Source organism: Mesocricetus auratus, unplaced genomic scaffold (assembly GCF_017639785.1).
Source record: "Mesocricetus auratus isolate SY011 unplaced genomic scaffold, BCM_Maur_2.0 Super-Scaffold_2245, whole genome shotgun sequence".
Lineage (NCBI taxonomy): Eukaryota > Metazoa > Chordata > Mammalia > Rodentia > Cricetidae > Mesocricetus > Mesocricetus auratus.
In genome coordinates, this window is record NW_024429180.1 from 33,496,390 (window position 1) to 33,517,301 (window position 20,912).

General features: G+C 37.0%; 2 pseudogenes; one reads left to right on the top strand and one right to left on the bottom strand.

Moving 5' to 3' along the window:
• Window positions 1-449: 449 nt before the first annotated feature.
• On the bottom strand, window positions 450-1,512 carry LOC101844108 (annotated as a pseudogene).
• A 17,724-nt stretch (window positions 1,513-19,236) lies between these two features.
• On the top strand, window positions 19,237-19,772 carry LOC101825213 (annotated as a pseudogene).
• Window positions 19,773-20,912: the final 1,140 nt, after the last annotated feature.

Genomic DNA, 20,912 nt, shown 5'->3' on the forward strand with positions numbered 1-20,912 from the left:
TCAATTCCATTGTTCTACCAGTCTATTTCTATGCACCAAGCTGTTTTCATTACTAAAACCCTGTTTTGGTCTCAGTATGTTTTCCATAAACCAAAAAAATAGGGCATTTGTTAAAAAGTTAAATATTTTTCTTATTAATTCTGTATCATAATATTTACAGCTGAGGAAAAACTATTTTACCTGAAGTGTAAAATGGGTAACAATGATAAATTATACAGTTCACTTACAGTTTACAAAAAAAGGTTTACCAGATAGACAATACAACAAGCACTTGGGAAAACCCTCTGAATGAAGGCCTGGGACCATCATGTGCATCTGTTACAAGGGTTTTGTTAAGAAAAGGCCAGATTTGAAAATGCACTCTGTCAAGAAGCAAGCAAACCAATGGCGGGCGTTCTCAAGGATGATTACAGGGTATCCTTCTGGAGTGGCTGACAGCAGCAGGAGTTCTAATCCAAGTCCTTTACTTGGCAGCAGATTTCTTCTATGAAGTCAGAGCATTTCACATTGCCTCCCAGGTCTCTTGTTAAGGTCTTTCCATCCTTAAGTGTAGCAAAACACACATCCTCGATTGGGCTGCGTGGTCAAAAAGTCCCATGTGACTCAGCCTCATCACGGCACTAAGGGCGGTGGGATTGGCCATGTCCTTGCCTGCAATATCCGGGGCTCTTCCATGAACAGATTCAAAGATGGCGACACCGTTGGCTCCAATATTGCCACTTGGAGTCACACCAAGACCTCCGATCAAACCTTCACAGAGATCATTAAGGAGGTCTGCCTTATAAATTAGGCATGAAAGAACATCAAACTGGGATGGGTCTTGTACCATATTTAAACATATGGTATCAAGGTACATCACATTAAATTTAATATCTTTACAGTTCTCTGCAACTTCCCTGCATTTTTTGCAGAAAAAGCCCATCTGACATCCGCATGATGTTGGCTTTGTGCACCGCTGTGACATTGCTCCAGTGGTTGTTCCGAGTGTACTCGAAGGCAAACTCGGCAATGTGCTTGCTCACCCTTTCGGTGATGAGCTTGATGCTCTGCACAACTCCATCAAGGATCACATGCTCAGTTCCACTGTATTCTCCTTCCATATTCTCTTGGATGGTGACAATATTTACATCCATGTAAGGGGTTTTATAACTTTCAATTGAGACACATGGCCAGACATTGGCATAAAGGTCAAATGTCTTAAGGACCAATAGATTCATAGATAGATGGCCAGCTGCTACTGGGGTCTTTAGTGGGCCTTTCAAGCCCATCTTGTTCTTATCCATGGACTCTGGCTTCTGGCGGGATCATCCACATTCCTCCTTGTCCTTGAATGGTAGTGACATTCCGCTCCTCCCACTGAATAGAGGCTTTAGCAGCATCAAAAATTTTCATAACTAAGGTGGAGATTTCTGGGCCAATACCATCTCCTGGAATTAAAGTTACTGTCTGAACCTGTTTTGAATGTGCTCCCAGCAGCTGAGAGACCTTGGACACCCATGCGGACCTGGGCATCGCATCCGCTTCCCTCACACAGCAGATTTGCCAGTATTTTATTGAGTATTTTTGCATCAATGTTCATAAGGGAGATTGGTCTGTAGCTGTTTATCTTAGTTGTGTCTTTGTGTGGCAATTGCAATGATCCTTCTGCTTCTATTTTGTGGAACAATTTGAAGAGTATTGGCATTTGCAATTCTTTGAATTTCTAGAAGAATTCTGCACTGAAACCATCTGGCCCTGGCCTTTATTTGGTTGGGAGACTTTGGATGACTGTTTGTATTTCTTTAGGGGTTACAGGTCTATTTAAATTGCTTGCCTGTTCTTTATTAACTTTGGTAAGACAACTCTATCTAGAAAATTGTCCATTTCCTTTAAATTTACCAATTTTGCAGAAAACAGGTTTTCAACGTATGACCTGATGATTCTCTTGATTTCCTGCTGTCTGTTTTTATATTCCCATATTCATTTCTGATTTTGTTAATTTGCATGATCTCTCTCTGCCTTTTGGTTAGGTTGAATAAAAAATTCTCTATCTTGTTGATTTTCATAAAGAACCAACTCTTTGTTCCATTGACTCTTTAAATTGTTTTCTTTGTTTCTACTATATTGATTTCAGCTTTCAATTTGATTATAATTCCTGGTTTCTACTCCTCCTGGGTAAGTTTTCTTCTTTCTGTTCTAGAGCTTTCAGGGGTTCTGTCAATTCTCTACGTGTGGCTCTTATCCAGTTTCTTCCAGTAGGCACTTGGAAGATTGAGTGGGAAGAGAAATGAGGACAGCAAGAAAAGAGACAAATCAATAGAGGGAGCCAATATAGGTTTAAAGAGAAATCAGTCACTATGGAATCTTACAGAGATTCACACGGATGACACCAACTAGGACCCTAGGGAACAGTGAAGAGGCTGCCTAAAATGCCCTCGACCTATAATGAGAATGATGACTACCTTAAATGCCATTCTAGACCCTTCACCCATTAGCTAATGGAAACAGAAGCAGAGATTCACAGCTAAGCATTGAACCAAACTCCTGGAATCTAGTTTCAGAGAGGGAGGAGTGATGAACAATGGGGTCAAGATCATGGTGGGAAACCCCACAGAAACAGCTGACCTGAGCAAGTGGGAGCTCATGGACCCCAGTCTGGCAGCTGGGAAACCAACATAGGACCAAACCATACCCCCTGAATGTGGGTCTCATCCAGGAACACTGGGCACTCCATGGGGCCTCTAGCGGTGGAACCAGGCTATATCCCTAGTGCAGGAATGGACTTCAGGAGCCCATTTCCCATGGAAGGCTTCTCTCTTAGCCTAGATATACAGAAGAGGGCCTAGGCCCTGCCCCAAATGACTTGACAGATTTTGATGATGCCTCATATAAGGTCTCACCCTCCTTGGGGATTGGAGTGGGGATGGGATTGGGGATTGATGGGGAGCATGGGAGGGTGGGAGGGAGAGGGAACTGAGATTGATACGCAAAATACGATTGCTTCTAATATAAATAAAATTTACAAAAAACAAAATTTTAAAAATACAAAGCAATAAAATGAAGGAAGAATTCTTACACTTAGAAATACAATAATTTTAGCAGTTGAATTACACAGAAGAAACTTTTACCATTCTAAATGTATTCCCAAAAATTATTGTTGAAATATTTAAATATGGACAAGACTAGCTTGTTTTCAATACTAAGAAGAAATGAATTTTACGTTACATGACCTAATATAACGACAAATAATTAACCAGTTTTTCTTCATATACAATCATTTATTTATGTAATATAACACATTATTAACTCATAGTTTTAACAGATCTAAATTGTATTCATAGAGTATTTCAAATTCCATGAAACTCTATTTCTGGTTCCTCATGGTTGTCTCTCAGTAGCTCTAACTTGTACTGCAGGGAATAGCTCAAACTTGTAAGGAGTATAATCATCTGATTCATTGCCTTTAATAAGTGAATGAATAAAAGTTAACAAAAGTGAAGAGTGACATTAAAACAAGACATATTTTGATAAGAAAATCAATAACAGCAATTCTGACTAAAGAAAGGTATTTAAATAACACTTAGATTTACAGATCCTGATGGGTCACATACATTTTCTACATCCCTGAATTATCAGGATTCCCCCTGTGGGGGAAAACTTAAAAAAGTGTCAGGATTCATGGAAGTATCACACTGATCTTTTGAGACTAATGTTAAAAACAGACACAAATTGAAGTCAAAATTAGACACAAAGATTCCCTTTTACTAAACATGTATATAGACATTCAGCATTTGCACTATGAAGTATTTATTAAAAGCTGCTTGTGGTAAACATGTTCCATTTAAAGCTAGCATTCTGATTCATCTGGGTGACTTTGGGTTTGATTGTAACATTCCAATGAAACTAATGAAATGTTTAATAAAGACTACAGAGTTGAAAAGCATATCTCACAGACACGATGGTTGTTTTCTATTCTTAGAGTAGGTTGACAAATGTGTCAGCCTTTTAGGCTCAGATGATGTCAGCAGAGTGTCTAAAAAGGCTTCACAGTGAAGACTTCTGCTCTATGCTAATAGGCGTACATTTCATAAGTAAATGGAGCAACTTCTATCATTCCACAAATATTTAATTGTCACAGTAAAGTCAAAGTCAGCTCTGTTCAAGACCCTAAAATAAACCTTGACTCACTGTATGAAAGACTTAGAAGAGACACTAAATTGCTGTTGTTACATGGTTCAATTACAACACTGGAACTGATTTGAATGAACCAGGTTACTATGCAGGTGTCAGGTAGTTCTAGACTGAAAGTATAACTTCTATTTAATATATGTTTGTGTATTTCTTATAATTAAAATAATGAGTAGAAATTAAAATCAAGGGGGCTATGCTTTATAAGATGTGCTTAGATACATCTTGAAATTTCTTTTCAAACTGTAAAGCTCTTTGAATATATTTGTTTCTTCTAATTGATATACACCAACTCTTTTCCTGTCCAGGCCTTCAAACAACATTTTAAGTGTGCTATCCATATTTCCAGACACTCATATTATTTTGTTCTTTCCTTTAGTGATTACAAAATTTGCAGTCTGTACTGGACAAATTCTTATGTTCATGTTCATACCATCCATTGCAACTGTGCTGCAATAAGCTAGATTTGAGTTTCAGGCTCACCATTTGAACTGGGTCAGCAAAACTCTGCACAGTAAAAGCTGGCTCTGCAGAGAAATAGTCAGGTGAGGTTGCTGACAATAAAGAAATGGATACTATGTCAAAGAAGAAATGTCTAGCTCATACCTTAAAATCATCTGTAATATTTATATTCAAGACTCATCTGTTAAAAGTTCTTAGAAAAAATGGACTACATTTAGTGTATTTAATGGATGCAGAATAAATCAAATATATCAAATATGAACTTTAAAACATATACAAATATGAATGTGTAATTCCTTTCTTACTAATTTACATATTTCTATTAAAATAAGTTATACATTATACCACAAAATCAGCCTAATAATACAAAGAGCTTATCTTGTTAGGAAAAATGAACAAAACAGGATAAACTTTGGAGTTTAACATTTGCCAGTAAAACGTAATTACAATACAATTAAAATATTTGTAACAATTTTTTATAACCCGTATACTTTTGAAAAACTAAGAGAGTGGGAAGGTTACTCTTTCTTAAAACTGTGGTAAATGGCTCTATAAAGCTTTGTATTTAATGTTCTAATTTGCATAAAGTCCTTCAGAAAGGATTTTCTCTTTATTCTCATTTTGTGCTTTAAATTATTTTAGTTTTCCAAAGAAATTACCAATGTAGGTAAAGAAATAAGCTAATAAATTACAAGAGTTATTTTGTCTCAGGAGTAGAGTTTGTTTTCACAAATAATTTTGAAATTTAGAATTAAGTAGAACTCATTTCAAACATAAAGTAAGAAAAGTAAGTGAGCACTGAAATACTAACCATGATTTCCACATATCTGTGTGTTCAATAACTACTTTAAGAATTTCTGTGTTTTTTCTCAATTTTGGTGGTGTATCATTAAAAAATAGCTTATTCACCCCCTTGGTACTGAGTAGTCAGCACTATCGGAAATGATATTGACATATGTTGCAAAACTCCCAGCTAACTTTTTCAGAATATATCTCATTCCCAAAGAATGAGCAGGAATTCATTTGGAGAACAAAGACATTGTGTAATTTCTCTTTTCTTTAAGTCACAGTAGAATAAGAATGCACTTAAGATGTTGCTTTACCCCATGGGAAGCCTTTCTGCTCAGTTCAAGAAATATGTCTTCACTTACATTGAGACCAGAAAGATATAAAACACCCATAACCACAAGAAAATAGCACTATTCATACTAGAGCTGGGTCAAAAGACTTGCAAAAGGAAAGGAACATGTCTACCTATGTGGTGACATCAGGTTATGTGTTTGTAGAAAAACCAAATACATTTCTGACTGCCATCTGCTCTCATTACACAAATAATTCCCACAGAAAGCAAAAAAAAAAAAAACTCCTGCCTTTATCTCACTTCACACAGGGTAGGTACTCACTTTTGCAGTCAGTGAATTCAGTGTAGACTACTCCTTTCATCATCAGTGAGGTAGGACCTCAGGTTTCAAGATACAGAAAGAACTAAGCTCTTTGGTTAAAGAGATCCTAGTGAAACACACATGATAGATTTAAGGGGATGATAGGCATTGAGGATAGTGAGTATGCAATGAAAAAGGCTGCTGGGATAGCTCACTCCAAGGTTACAAGCAAAGCAGAAGCATTCTTCCCATCACCTTCTACCTGCCACTACCCTCTTACTCTGCTCTCATCTTCCATTGTCCTCCGTACTCAACCGCACTCCTACTTCACCCCAGTCTTCACTTTCATCATCATACCCCACCCTATCTAGCTCCTAAGTCTCACCATACTCCTATCTCACCTTGTTACCTCTAACTGCCCTCTCACCTCCCGTCAACCTCCAATATCCCCATACCACCTTACATTCCACCAAGATACACACACACAAAAAGCAATAACAATGGAATTAGACATAGCGATTTCGTTCCCGAATCCTTAGCAAAGTTATCTGTAAAAAACAAATACTATAAAAAAAGACCAAAGCTTGTGCAGGAGACTTGCTTAGCAACAAAGCTTGGACACTGCGCGTGCGCTCTAGCTTAGCACATAGGGCATGGGGGAAAAAAAGAAAGAAAGAAATGCTATGAATACCAAAATTCAATTTTAACAATCCAATTTAACTGAAAAAGAATCTATCAATGTCAGGATATTCTTCAATTGAAATCAGTTTTTACTTTTGATAGTGAGTAATGATTTAGAAGACTATAATTCAATTCAAATGTAGTTTTACTATATCTGCACTTCATATAATGAATATCTTCCCTTTTTCGATGACCTTTGACATTTTCTGTCAACTACAAAAAAATCCAGGTAGCAGCACATATAATTGGATAGACAATGTAGGAATGCTGAAAAGTGAATGTAAAAGAAAATAAGTTCCCTTTGGTTAATCTATGTCACTTGGAATTAGGTAATTGTAGGCATAGGAGTCATCTTTCAGGTCTAAGGAAGGGGATAATATATCTTTATTATGTCCACAATTAAGTGTGAGTGTCTAAAAGTTGAGAGGGTTGTAAAAAGTTTATTTTAATTTTGTTTTATTTTAAGCAACAATGATTTCCAATGCAAGCTAAATAAAATAGCTGTGTAAATAAAAAAGTAACCTATAGAGGCAACAAAAACACAACATGGGGTCAGCCAATTGTCACCAATTCTCAATAAAAATTCTACTAGTAAAAATTTGATGTCATTAAGATTTGATGAAATAATTGTTTCTCTTTTCTTGTTTAAAATATGCAGCGTGGGAGTATAGAGTATGTAGTTGTCATTCCACAGGTCTGAATATGTTCCTGTGAGTGATGAAAATAAAACACTGCCCATATAGCTATTATATTAGCACCAGAAAAATGGAACTTACTTTCCTTGTTCTGTGCTGCACTTTTAGTGTTTTTAATTTTCTTTTCATTTTACATACCAACCACAATACCCCGCTTCCCCTCGTTTTTCTCCCACTACCTCCCCCCAATTTGGAGGCCATTCCACACGGTAGGATGCCTTACCCAGCACTGATGCAGAGGAGCAGGTCTTGGTCCTGCCTTAACTGAACATGAGAATACTTCAATAAACAGAATTGTTAATATATTTTTAAGAATTCCATAAATGATTGTAGTATTACATTGTATCCACACCTCTTTCTTCCTGCTTCATTTTTTCCTGTGTTCCATATACTCCCAACCAAATATATGACCTTTTCTTTAATAATTATTGTTATACTCATACACATATGCATCTAAAACTATAGCCTGTTGTGTTCATTTAATATTGCTTATTCTGTGTGTATTTAGGTCTTACTGAGACTGCATGTCCTTGGGAGAAGACAGACAGATATTGTTCCAGTCACCATATTGTTGAGGTTCCACACATTTAGTCTTTCTAATATGCAGAATAAACTATTGCAAAGCCAGATACCATGGCTTTTGCAATACTTCTGTCCTCTGTTCTTCAAGGTTCCTTGAGCCCTATTTATAGGTCTTGTATTGAGAATGCATCAGTTGTCATTTGGGCCTTCTATTGTTACTTTTTCTCTGCGTGTTTGTCACCTGTGGGTTTTTGTAACAGTCTCTGCTGTAATAAGCATCTAATTTAATGTGGTGTAGAGAGCTACACTCAACTCTGAGCATAAGGATACATACCTAGAATATGTTAAAAATAGTACTGGTTTGGGGAAATTCACTAGCATGTTCTCCTATAGGTAGACAACTTGAAGAACCATGGGAAAATTTTGGATTTACAGTACCACACATATATTACCTCCTGAATAGAATTTAAGTACAATTAAATAGAGAGTATTATAGAAAAACTTCAGAGAGGAATCTTCCAGGACAGTTCCAACTCTATTCCTCTAATTCCTGGGTCTTAAGAGTGTGATATTTTCAGAAATCAGGTCTTACCTTTATGTTCTTTCAGAAAAGAAAAATGAATGTCAATAGTTCATATTATTTAGAGAGTTTCCTGTAGTCCCCTGACAATGATTGGAAAATACATTTCTCATTCTTGGCACTGGGAGCTATTAGTTTGTGGCTCTCTGTGTTAACATGGTCTCTCCAAATACTATAATTTTATTCAAAATAGATATAGGTGTATAGATATATACATATTCCAAGTTAATTAATTTTCCTCATTTTTCAAACATGCATAGTGTTATGAAACATCAAAATGTAAAGATACTCATTATTCACAATGCTCCCTAGTGACCAGAACATTTAATGTTTTCTCATTTCTTTGAATACCTTCTCTAATTTTCCTCATTGCAAAATTTAGCATGCTTCTACCATTCTTTAAATTGTAACAATTGATTCTTATAGTTGTCTAAATTTTTAGATCATACAAGACATGAAAAATTATATACATCTCAAGAACTTTATTATACAAAACTAATATTTAAAGATATTGGTAGACACTATATACTCCTTAAAGCAAAAATCTTACAAGAATATTTTGCAATTGTAAACATATATGTACCATTGTAAACAAAAAAGAGTAATTATGTTCATAAAAGAAATACTGCTGCATCTAAAGTCACATATTGTCCCTCACAAAATGATAGTGGATGACTACAATACTCAACTCTTGCTAACAAAAATTAAATGGAGACTTTGATGATTGCCCATAGGAGGCCTCACCATCCCTGTGGAGTGGAAGGAGGTGGGTTGGGGTGTTGATAAGGGGCATGGGAGGAAGAGGAAACTGGGATTGGTATGGAAAATAAGATTGCTTTTAATTTAACTTAAAAAGAAATAAAACAATATAATAAATTAAAAAATTAAACAAAGAAAATCTAAAGATAAATAACATCATAAACCAAATGGCATGAACAGTTATCTGCAGTTCATTTCACCCAAACACAAAATAAACATTTTTTTCAGCAGCCTTTTGTGTTAAGAGAAGCTTTTCTTGAGAGAAGCTGTCCCGCCAGCCTGGTTCCAGAGCCGCTTTCCCGCCAGCCTGGTTCTAGAGCCGTATTAGTCCCAAATAAACACACAGGAGGCTATATGAATTATGAAGCTGTTGGCCTTGCTTGTCTCTTACTGGCTAGCTCTGCTTTAAGTAATTACCCCATAATTGTTAATCTAAGTATGTTTCTTACCAGAGAATAGTTCCAGGCTTCCTACCCCCATGGAGTTACATGTTGACTCTCTCGTGTTTCTCCTTCCCAGAATCCTCCTGGACTCCTAGTCCTTCCTATCTAGATTCCTTATTGGCCAGACAGTACTTTATTGGCATATGACTTCCCCAACATCTCCTCTTTTCTGTTTCAACAAAAAAAAGGTCTTAACTTTAACATAGTCAAATTGTGTATAACAGAACAGTTATCAAATAAGAACATAGTTACAATATTTTAGCAAGATTTAAAGAAAATATCATCCATCCCATCCTTGTGAGTTTAAAGTTGTATATGTAGCTTATCTTTTATCATAACTAAGGAAAACTATAATTATAAATATCTGTCTTCAACTCCATCAAAGACCCCAAAAGGATAATACATAAACACTAGGATTGACAGAGGTATCTTACTGCCTGGACAGTCACCCGAATTTTCTCTGTAACGTTGGGGCATCCATCTTCAGCCCATAGGCCACAATGTGTGCCTACATAAAAACATTGGAGGGGTTTTATATTAGTACATTAACAGTGCACATGAAAGACCTAAAACAAGGAAAAAACAATGCCCCATGGGAGTAAATGTCAAGAAATAATGAACTCAGGGCTGAAATCAATAAAATCAAAACAATAATAACTACACAGAATCAATGACACAAGAGTTGGTTCTTTGAGAAAAATCAGTAACATTGACAAACTGTTATCCAAATTAACTAAAAGATACTGAGGAAATATTCAAATGAACAAAATTAGAGACAAAAAGATGACAAAATAACAAACATGGAGAAAATCCAATTCATCACAAGGACATACATTAAAATTCTATACTCCATCAGAATTTAAATATCTAAAAATAGATAACATTTCAAAGTTAAATCAAGATCAAATAAGCAATTTCACAACCCTAGTGAAATTGAAATAATAATTAAAAGTCTCCAAACACAAAAAATATCTGAGCCCAGCTGCTCTTAGTTCAGAATTCTACCAGACATTCAAAGAAGAGTTAACCCTAATACTCCTCAAATTATTTCACAAAATAGAAACATAAGGAACATTTCCCAATTATTTTTACAATGCCAGAATTACTCTGATACTTACAGCACATAAAGAGGCACCAAAGAAAGGTATAGACTAATGTTCATCGTGTTTTTGGGACCATTTCTGTGACTGAACCTGGCTTCATTGATGGGGCTAGCGTAGATTATCAGCGAGTCCTAAGTATACTTCATGTCCATTTCCTCAATACTTGAGATACAGGTATGCTACACTGTTCCTGAGTTTTACACTAGTGCTGTGTGAGTGAGTGAGCATGTGTGTGTACTATATAGTAGGGTTATGCAAAAGACATAATGTGATGGTTTCCCCTCCTCCATATTTACCCAGATCTTACACACATTTTCACCTACCCAAATATATACCATTCCTTCTTTTCTCTTTAGGATAGAAACAGGCACTAAAATTATAATATAATAATAATGAATAAGTTAGATAAAATAACAACAAACCAAAATAGGACAAAAGTCTCAAAAATAAATATAGAATCAGAAACACACAGTTGCACACACAGAAATTCCATAAAAATAAAAAATCAGAAACTGTAACATACATGCAAAGAACCTGTTAGAAAACAATAAACACACAAAGCATTATGAGACAAAGAGATGCTAAAAATGCCCTTGAATTTGTTCTGGGTTGGTCATCTAATGTTGGGCATGTGGCCTAACCTTAGGAGTGTATTGTATACCTAGTGAGACTCTGTTGGAGAAAACAAATTTTTCATTTGTGAGCAGCTAGCTATTGCATACAGCTTCTGGATTAGCGATGGGAGCTTGGGTTAACTTCTGCATTCAGTGCTGAGACTCCAAATGGTATAGATTTGTTCAGACCCCGTGCACATTGCCACAGTTTCTGAGTTCATAATTGAACTGCTCAGGCTGTTTTCTTAGAGCACTGTGGTTTCTTGATCTTCATTATACACTCTAGCTGTTACAATCTTCCTATCCCCTTTCCTACTGGTTCCCTGGATTTTCACAGGAGGGTTTTGATGGAGACAGTCCTGCACATTGTTCAACTGTAGGTGTTTGTATACTTGAACACAAATCCTCACATTTTTATGGCAATTTGTTTACCAAGTAAGCCATTTCCCAAGCCCCAAATCTTGAGATTTTAAACAAAAGCAAACATAAAAAATTATATTTGTTTTAGATATGGATCTGTTGTATTGAAGAGACACAATGAGCAAAGAAATTCTTTTGAATTACATCATTTAATGGGGATTATTTATGGTTTCACAGATTTACTCCATTATCATCATGGCATAAACCATGGAGACATACTGGCAGCCTTTGGAGCAGTAGCTGAGAGCTACATTCTGTATGCAGAAAGACATCTGCCATGGAATTTCGAGATCTCAAAGCCCTTTCCCAGTGACACACTTCCTCCAGCAAGAACACACCTACTCCAACAAGTTTGCATTTCCTAATCCTCCTATTCTTGTCAGAGTCCTACTCTCTTGTGACTAACCTTGTTTTCTTCAGGTTTGCTCTCTTTTTTTCTGCTTTTTTTAAATTTTAGAAACAATTTTATTTTATATATCAATCACCCCATTCTCAAAGCCTCCCATCCTCCCATGGCCCCCACTGACCCCTCCCCCAATCCTCCCCACATCCACATCCCATGGACAGTGAGATCTTCCACAGGGGATCACTAAACTCTGTCACATGATTTGGGGAGGGCCTAGGCTCTCTTCCCTGTAACTGGCCTGCAATAATATTCCTTCATAGAGAATGGGCTCCCAAAGTCCATTTGAGCACTAGGGATAAACACTGGCTCCTCTGTTAGAGTTTCCATAGACGGCCCAGGCCTCCTAGCTGGCACCACATTCAGAAGGCTTGGTTCGCTCCAACGCTGGTTCCCCAGCTTTACCAAGGGGGTCTCTGTGCTCTCACTAGTTCAAGTCAACTGTTCCTGCCGGTTTCTCCAGCAAGGTCTTGGCACCTTTGCTCATCCCTCCTCCCTGTCTACAACTGGATTCCTGGAGTATGACTTGTTGCTTAGCTATGGGAGCTTGCTTCTGCTTCCATCAGCTATTGGATGAAGGCTCTTGGATGGCAATTAAGGTAGTCATCAATCTCATTATAGGGAAGGACATCAATGACAGCCTCTTCACTACTGCCTAGATTCTTAGTTGGGCGTCATCCTTGTGAATCTCTGAACATTTCTCTAGTGCCAGATTTATCTTTAAACCTACACCGGCTCCCTATATTAAGGTATCTCTTTTCCTCCTCTCCTCTGTTCCTCCCCTATAACTCTACACTACTATTTAAATCCAAAACCTATTATTTTTATTATAATTCACCAACAAATATTGATATTACCTAAAAACACAGATAAATAAGTAAAATGTCAATAAATTGAACCATAACTCAACTGAAACATTCTAAAAAATGAAAACAGAATAACCAGTATAGCAAAAGCACTGTAGTAGAGTTTCCAGGGGATGGTCAGTTAACTCAAATTTCCATTAATTCCCTTAAATAACAGGCAATTTAAAATGAGTAAATGACATGGATTTTAAACTAAGCGAATTCTATAATATAGCATAGGTGTATAACAAAATAGAAAATAAAGGTCATTTCAAGAATCCATAAAAAATAACTGATCAAAAGAAATTCTTAAGAGGCAGCAACTAAGAATTTTCAAGACTTGAATGAATATATAAATCTTTATCTTGAATTGCTTAGCTTGAAAAGCCAACAATACAGTAAAATATACGACTGGACACATTGTCTTAAACTGGGAGTGTAGGTTGCCAGGGAGAGAAGAAAAATTTATGAGATTCAAGTCAGCAAGAAAAACCTAGACGGCAATGGGGTGGTAACTTCAAGCAAACATTGTGCCAGAATCATTTGTCATTCTATATTTAAACCCTGTCTGGAGTGAAACTTAAGTAAGAATGTTTCCAGAACAACTAAACCTGAGTGGCCAATTGCTTCTGAATGAATATGACTTAGATTCCTTCTCTTGCTAGACTATACATCAGTCTGCTTATTGACTTGGTACTAGGTATATTACCAATTCCTCTTTCCATATCCTGATTCTGTAATCTATTTTGTATACTAAAATTATAATAGAACAAAATATGCTGATTATAATGATTAAATAAATACATGAAACTAAGGAATACAGAGTGCAGGAAAAAATTCTTTATCCAAGGAAGAACAACTATCAGTAGCAAATGGTGGGTTCCCAGATCATATTAATACAAGTTTATTATATGGAATGAGCAAGTTGCATTTATGTATTGAGGGATGCATGTATGTGTTTGTGTGTTTGCACATGTACCCATGCCTGCTCATGGGCACATGTGCAGCCTCCAGTGAAAGAGACAACATGCAGCCTTGAATTTGAGAGAAAAGTTAGAAGGAGAAAATAAGGACATGTTATAAATACAGTTTAATTTCAAAAACTAAGGAACAGTGACCAAGTCATTAAACAAATCTGGAATACCTTCTGAATAAATATGATCTGACTTAGTGCAACATATTTCTAATATCTGCCAGTAAACTTTGATCATCCTGTCTCTCAGTGTTTCTCATACCCATGTCCAGCATGCTGTATTTCAATTCTGGCAGTGGTTTCTCTGGTCTTCACATTCCTGCACTTCTGAGCTCAGCTTCCAGTCACTCTCTCTCATAGAAAATTCTTCTTTTACTTTATATTGAATTCTAATACTGATTTTTGAATTTGTCATATATAGTTTTTAACCAAAAATTTATTTAGAGTAGTATTTTTAAAGTGCTTTGAAGACCTCTGTATCCACCTTTGACTCACAGGCCAAATCTATAGACAACAGATATTAGAGAGCCCAAAAAGCAGTGGGTGAGTGCAGATAGCAGAGTGTAGTATGGAAAGATTTCAGTGACACAGTCTGATCAGCCTTTCACTCAGCTGTCTCTTTCTTTGAGATTTACAAAATAACAATGCACTAACAGAGAGGAAACTGGGAGTGGTGTGGAATTTTATATTTAATATAAATTAAAATAAAAGTATGAAACAGTGTAAAACAGAACAATGCCTAATTATAGTCTTGCATCTTGAAAGACTAGGAAGCCTTCTGAAATAGAATTCATGGTAAGAAAAGAAATTACAAAGCCTTCAGACTTTAGAAGTTAAAATGTCTTCAGAGGGTGAACACAGGAGCAAATGTGGAAAGACCATGGAACTAGTGATTCATTTTTGTTTTTAGCCTCCAAGATTCAGTAGCATAACTTCTAGGGACTTATTTTAATAATGACCTTAGAGAGAATGAGCTGTGAAAAATACATTAAAGAATGCTGCTAGATGAAATTTACATGAGGAATTGCAAGAAGTGAAATCTTGCCTGCTAATTACTAAACTGAACAGACAAAAAGAGGGGAAGCTCAATCTCTCTGCTTAAGCATATGTGAAGAGCAGATTTGTTATGATGAAAAAGTTCTCTGCAGTGCTCTTCCATCTAGAGGAGTGGTTTAGTAGAAAGGAGGAAACGTCATAATGCAGCTCTTACTTTAAAGGGTCAAAGAGATACTTTATTCTGGGGTCAAATATCAGTCGATCATGGGTTGGGAATCACAGGCTTAGACTGCTCAAATTCCATGCCCCTACATATTATCACTTTTCTGTAGTTGGTTGTTTTTACTCTTTATTTTGAGGGCCCACCACACAGCTCCCAAATAAATCACACTGAAGCTTATTCTTTCTTATGAATGCCAGGCTTTAGCCTGGCTTGTTTCCAGCCAACTTTTCTTAAATTATCCCACTTATGTTTGCTGCTGGGTTCTTATCTTTTTCTGATTCTATATATCTTTCTTTACTTGTTCTCTGTGGCTTGATGTGTAGCTGGGTGGCTGGCCCCTAGAGACCTCCTCTCCTCCTGTTTCTCCTTCCTTGATCTTTCTTCCCATATTTCTCCTCCTTTTATTGTCTGTGTCTGCCAGGTCCACCTATCCTTTCTCTTTCATGCTATTGGCTGTTCAGCTCTTTATTAGACCAACTAAGTATTTATGCAGGCAAAGCAATACAGCTACACAGAGGTAAACAGATGTAACATAAAATAATGCAACAAATCCTAGCATCTACTCCTCCAGGGTGAGTTTGCTTCTTTTTGTTCTAGAGCTTTCAGTTGTGCTGTTAATTCCCTAGTATGACTATTCTCCATTCTATTAATATTAGCACTTAGTGCTATGAACTTTCATCTTAGTACTGCTTTCAAAGTGTCCCATAAGGTTGAGTATGTTGTGTCTTTACATGGGGGAGAACATGGGGGTTCAAGAATTCTTTAAGATATTATTTTTAGCCGGGCGGTGGTGGCGCATGCCTTTAATCCCAGCACTCGGGAGGCAGAGGCAGGCAGATCTCTGTGAGTTCGAGGCCGGGCTGGACCGATAGCCTCCTAAACAATACAGAGAAACCCTGTCTCGTAAAAACCAAAAAAAAAAAAAAAGGGGCCCTCCATGAGGGTGTCCATAGTCTGTCATTTCATCCAGGGCAGGGCTAGACCCTCCCTCAATTATTCTTATATGAATGATAACAGCATAAGTACAACTAGAGAAATTATAATTCATTTTGCTCTAATTTTATGAAATTCCATTTCCCCACCTTAAGCTTTTGCTAGTATATGCACAACTTTAGAAAATTATAGGTATTATTTCACTAAAATACTTGTGAAATTCTGTAGCAACACACTGCATTATTTCCCGTAGAGTACTGAGAAATTATGTAGCAACAATGTCCTACATTATAATTAGTGCTAAGTTTATTGAGTTCCATTTGAGTCCTCAACTCCCCACTTTCTACATAGGGTGTTTTTCCTATTCTTAATTTATCTAAACACAGATTTCCAAAGAAGCGATCAGGTTATAAGAGTCTAAGAGTGAAAAGAAGGGCAAAAGTATGCTTTCTTCTACACAGCTTCATAAGCTAAATTTATTAATTTAAAATTGAAGATTGTACCTGAGTGCTCTTCTCTCCCTTTAGCCATACTTACAGTTCATAATTTTTTTCCACATCTTGTCTTTCTTGCTGATGCATTCTCTGCTTTCTCTCTGCCTATTTGGGAGATTCAAGCAATGGCTTCTCTCACCAGCATTCACTTGCATTCTGAAAACCTAGTAACAGAACTTCATTGCACCAGTCCATAGAAAGAGTAAACCATAAGTAAACTGAGACAGTCTGTTCACTTCCAAACAAAATCTAACAGCATTCTTATCCTTGTATTCAATGAAACATTAAAACCGACCTTCTGGGTCACTTTTTTAGGAAAAACTCATTTTTTAAAAGTTATAAATATGAATGCTCAGATTTACATACCTACATCAGGCCCTATAGTTTTGCCAAACATTAAGGAATGTTAGTGTACAGCCCAAAATTAAATTCTTGGAATAACAGAGAAAAATTGAAATGCTGTTACTTAAAAAGTTGAGCTGCTAAATGAAATAAGTATAATAGTAAATTTAATAACATTATTGCTAAAGTTCTTATAGATGTCTATTTATTTTTGCTAATTGAGGCAAATCAACTGATGTTTTCACATATTTATAGACCAAAGCATCTTATCAAGTGAGTGGCCAGATGAAGCAGTGTTCTTTCTAGTTGCATGTTACCCTATTTGGACAACCCTTGAGGGAGGGGGTGAGAAGAAGCAGCACCAGGGACTCAGGCGCTGGGAGACTGAGTGGCACTGGGAGCCAGTGAGTAGCAGAGCAGGCTGCATAATTCTTTATTCAGGAAGTTAGGACTTCCTTTATACCCCTTCCCAAGATCCTATTTGCTCAGGAACTGACTCTGCTGTATCCCCTTTTCTCATTGGTGTCTCTGGGTCAGATGTCTCTCTGGCAACATCTCTGGACTTTGAGGTAGGCTTGGCAGCTTGGCTCAGAGAGGAAGTGCCTGCTGTGCCTGCACATGCAAATGGCCTGGGCACAGGGACAAAGCAACTAAGGCTTGGGTAGGCTGGTGGCAATTCCTCCTACACTTTCTCCACCCACACTCTGAGTTCATAATGAATTAGGATGGGGCATGCACAGAAAGACATGGCTCCAGCTGCTCTGTTGGAATTGTGTCATTTAGGCTTTGATCTCAAGCTCCTTTGGATTTACACTGACAGAGCACATAGATGCTAATACAGTTACTCTGTTGTTCCCACTTAAATGAATCCTTTGTAGTCTAAACTCCAACCTAACTAAGAGATTGATCAATCTCCTCATTTTTGCTCCTAAGTATGTATGTCTTCAGCCAACAAGTAGTGTAGGCTCTATTTTATGTATCTTTAGTCCTCATATACAGTACCTCTCACTTTTCCATGATTTACTTCTAAAAATTCATTTACTATTTATAAATGGTTAACTGTTTTCTCAAGATATTAAATGGAAAATACAGAATCAAGAACAAATTTTAAAGTCTATAAATCTTAAAGTGTAAAGAGGAAATATTTTCCCCCTTGGGATAGGATTTATATGCACCTATATTTACTGAATTGTTATTAATCACAGGCATCAGCTTGACTCTGGAAGAATAGCAATGATTGAACTCAATAATTATACTTTACTGACTCTGAAAATCCCTCATGGAAAGTCTTACCCTCCCTGGGGAGCTGAAGAGAGATGGAGTGGGGTGGGGGGTTGGGAGGAATGGGGGACCAGGGGAGGAGAGGAGGGAAGGGGAATTGAGAGCAATATGTATAAAAAGTTAAATTAAAATAAATAAATAACTAAAAAACAATATTTACCATGGACAAGAAATTGTCGTTTTTCTTAAATGAAAAGATAAGAGTTTTATGTACTCTCAGCTTTCAATGGAAAGGGAGAATAGCAATGAATGGCAGCATAAAAATACATTCAAAACAATTTTTATCAGCTTCTCGTCATGGTTCATTAATAAAGCATGTCAAGTAATAAACATGGTAAGTGCAGAGTTTGATGCCATCTGTGCTTTAAACACCCATTGAGCGTCTTGGAAGATAAGACATGCAGACAAGGTGAGATATGACACTTCTTAAAGATAATCACTCTACATGATTGGAAATCCACTCATGCAATCTCAGCTTTTAGGATTCTTACTGGGAAGAACTGTGAGTTTGAGACATGCTTGATCTTCAACTGAGTCTTAGCCTTACCAGTAAACACACACACACATACACACACTCTCTCTCTCTCTCTCTCTCTCTCTCTCTCTATATATATATATATATATATATATATATATAATAGCAGTCTGAATATTTGAAAAGCCTAGATGCCCATCGCACCATAATTTGGAATGTTTACATAGTGAAATACTATTCCGCAATTAACAATTAAATTATGAAATTCACGGGCACACGGATGGATCCAGGCACAACCATCCTGAGTAAGGTAACCTGTACCCAGAAATAAAAACAATACATGTTATCTTTTAATATGGATATTAGGCACCATTTCGTGGATGTCAGGGAACTGAAAGCATCTGTCGAAGCAGATCCCAAAGTGCGCGGTTGGCCCTGTCAGAATGTTGGGATTTGAGCTTTGGTGTTTGAACTCAGGATTTCAAAATGCATCTGATTCCTGTCTATTAGACTGGAAGGTACATGTAGATAATCTTGTAAACAATGGGAATGAGCCTGAACTAGAGCAGGCTTTTGGCTGTTAAGGACTACTGTGAAGTGTGTGGGCTGCTAGGAACCCTCCTTGCTTTGCTTTCATTGAATTTGAGGATCCCCGAGATGCCACTGATGATGTCCGAGAGCTGGATGGAAGAAAACTATGTGGCTGCTATGTGAGAGTAGAACTGTCGAATGGTGAAAACAAACAAACAATAAAAGACGTAATCGTAGCCCACCTCCCTCTTGGGGTTGTCACCCTTGAGATGATTACCATAGGAGGAGTCCTCCACCTTGCCTAAGATCTCCAAGGAGAAGCTTCTCTCAAAGCCAGAGCAGGTCACTTTCTAGAGAAAGGCCTCTGTTTGGTGAGAGAATCCACAAGCCATCTCAATCCTTCTCTAGTCTGGCTCGTAGCTGATACATGTCACATAAAAGGAAATAGAAAACTAGTTTGCTAAAGAAGTGGAGTACAGGAAATAACTTCATTTGACAAGAGTATGTACAGGACATGCAAGTTTTGTTTAAGGCTTCATAGTCTTGGTGCATTTTAAAGATGTTTTAGCTGTTCAAATTTGCTGTGATCTTTAGTTTTTCATAGGCTGAAATAAACCTAGATCATGCCCAGTTAAAGCATGATGTGCTAATGATATAGAAGCCATTGGTGGGAATGGAATAAAGCTCTAGTTTGTCTAGAAGCTGGGATATGGTGTGAAGCTGTGGGTAAAATGATAGGCAGTCTTTAAAGGCTAACAGATAAAGGGTGGGAACTACTCCCTGAAGTCTTTCAGAGGTTCCTTACTGATTGCTATATATGGACGCAAAGTTGAAACATTCTTTCTTTGAAAATGGAAGACTTTAAGTTACCAGTGTCATATCAGTGTAAAGGTACATTGTAGAGCTGAACCTTTGAGTTACTACACAAGATTACTTTTTCATGCTGTCATTTGTAATATGTTCATGAGAATCCTTGGGATTAAAGCACAAATTGTTTAACTTGAAAGCCTGTTTGTCCTTGCACACTCAAATCCGTGAGCTTGGTATCAAGTCCAAGTATAACATTCCTATTGGAAGCCATACTTACGTTTTCTTGTAAAGTGCTTTTGGATTAATGAAATACTAGCATAATTGTGTAGTAGTCAGTTGAGCTAACCCACTATTACAGTTGTTCTTATCCCTGGGGAAGCAGCTGGTTATCCAGTTCTTTGTAAGACATAACTAAGAGGCACTGGATTAATTGAATAATTTTTTTCCTTCATTTGTCACCTTCTAAGAGTTAGTCATTTTTTAGGAATTGAATTCAGTTCAGGATCAGGACACTGGCATTTTAAAGAAGCATCAGCGTGGTATATTGTTAACTCTTAAAGTGACTTTATCTTCAGCATGGAAACATTCAACAAAGTTATAAAATTTGGTGGGCAGAGGGGAGACAGGGCAGGAAATTGGAGGGGAGGAAGGAAGAACTGAAGTTGGGATGTAAAATAAATAAATTCAATTAAAGGAAAATAATGCATACCAGGATAATGGAGTAGCTAGAACATGAGGACGGTAATGGGAGGGCAGTGAACAGGAGGGATTATGAAGA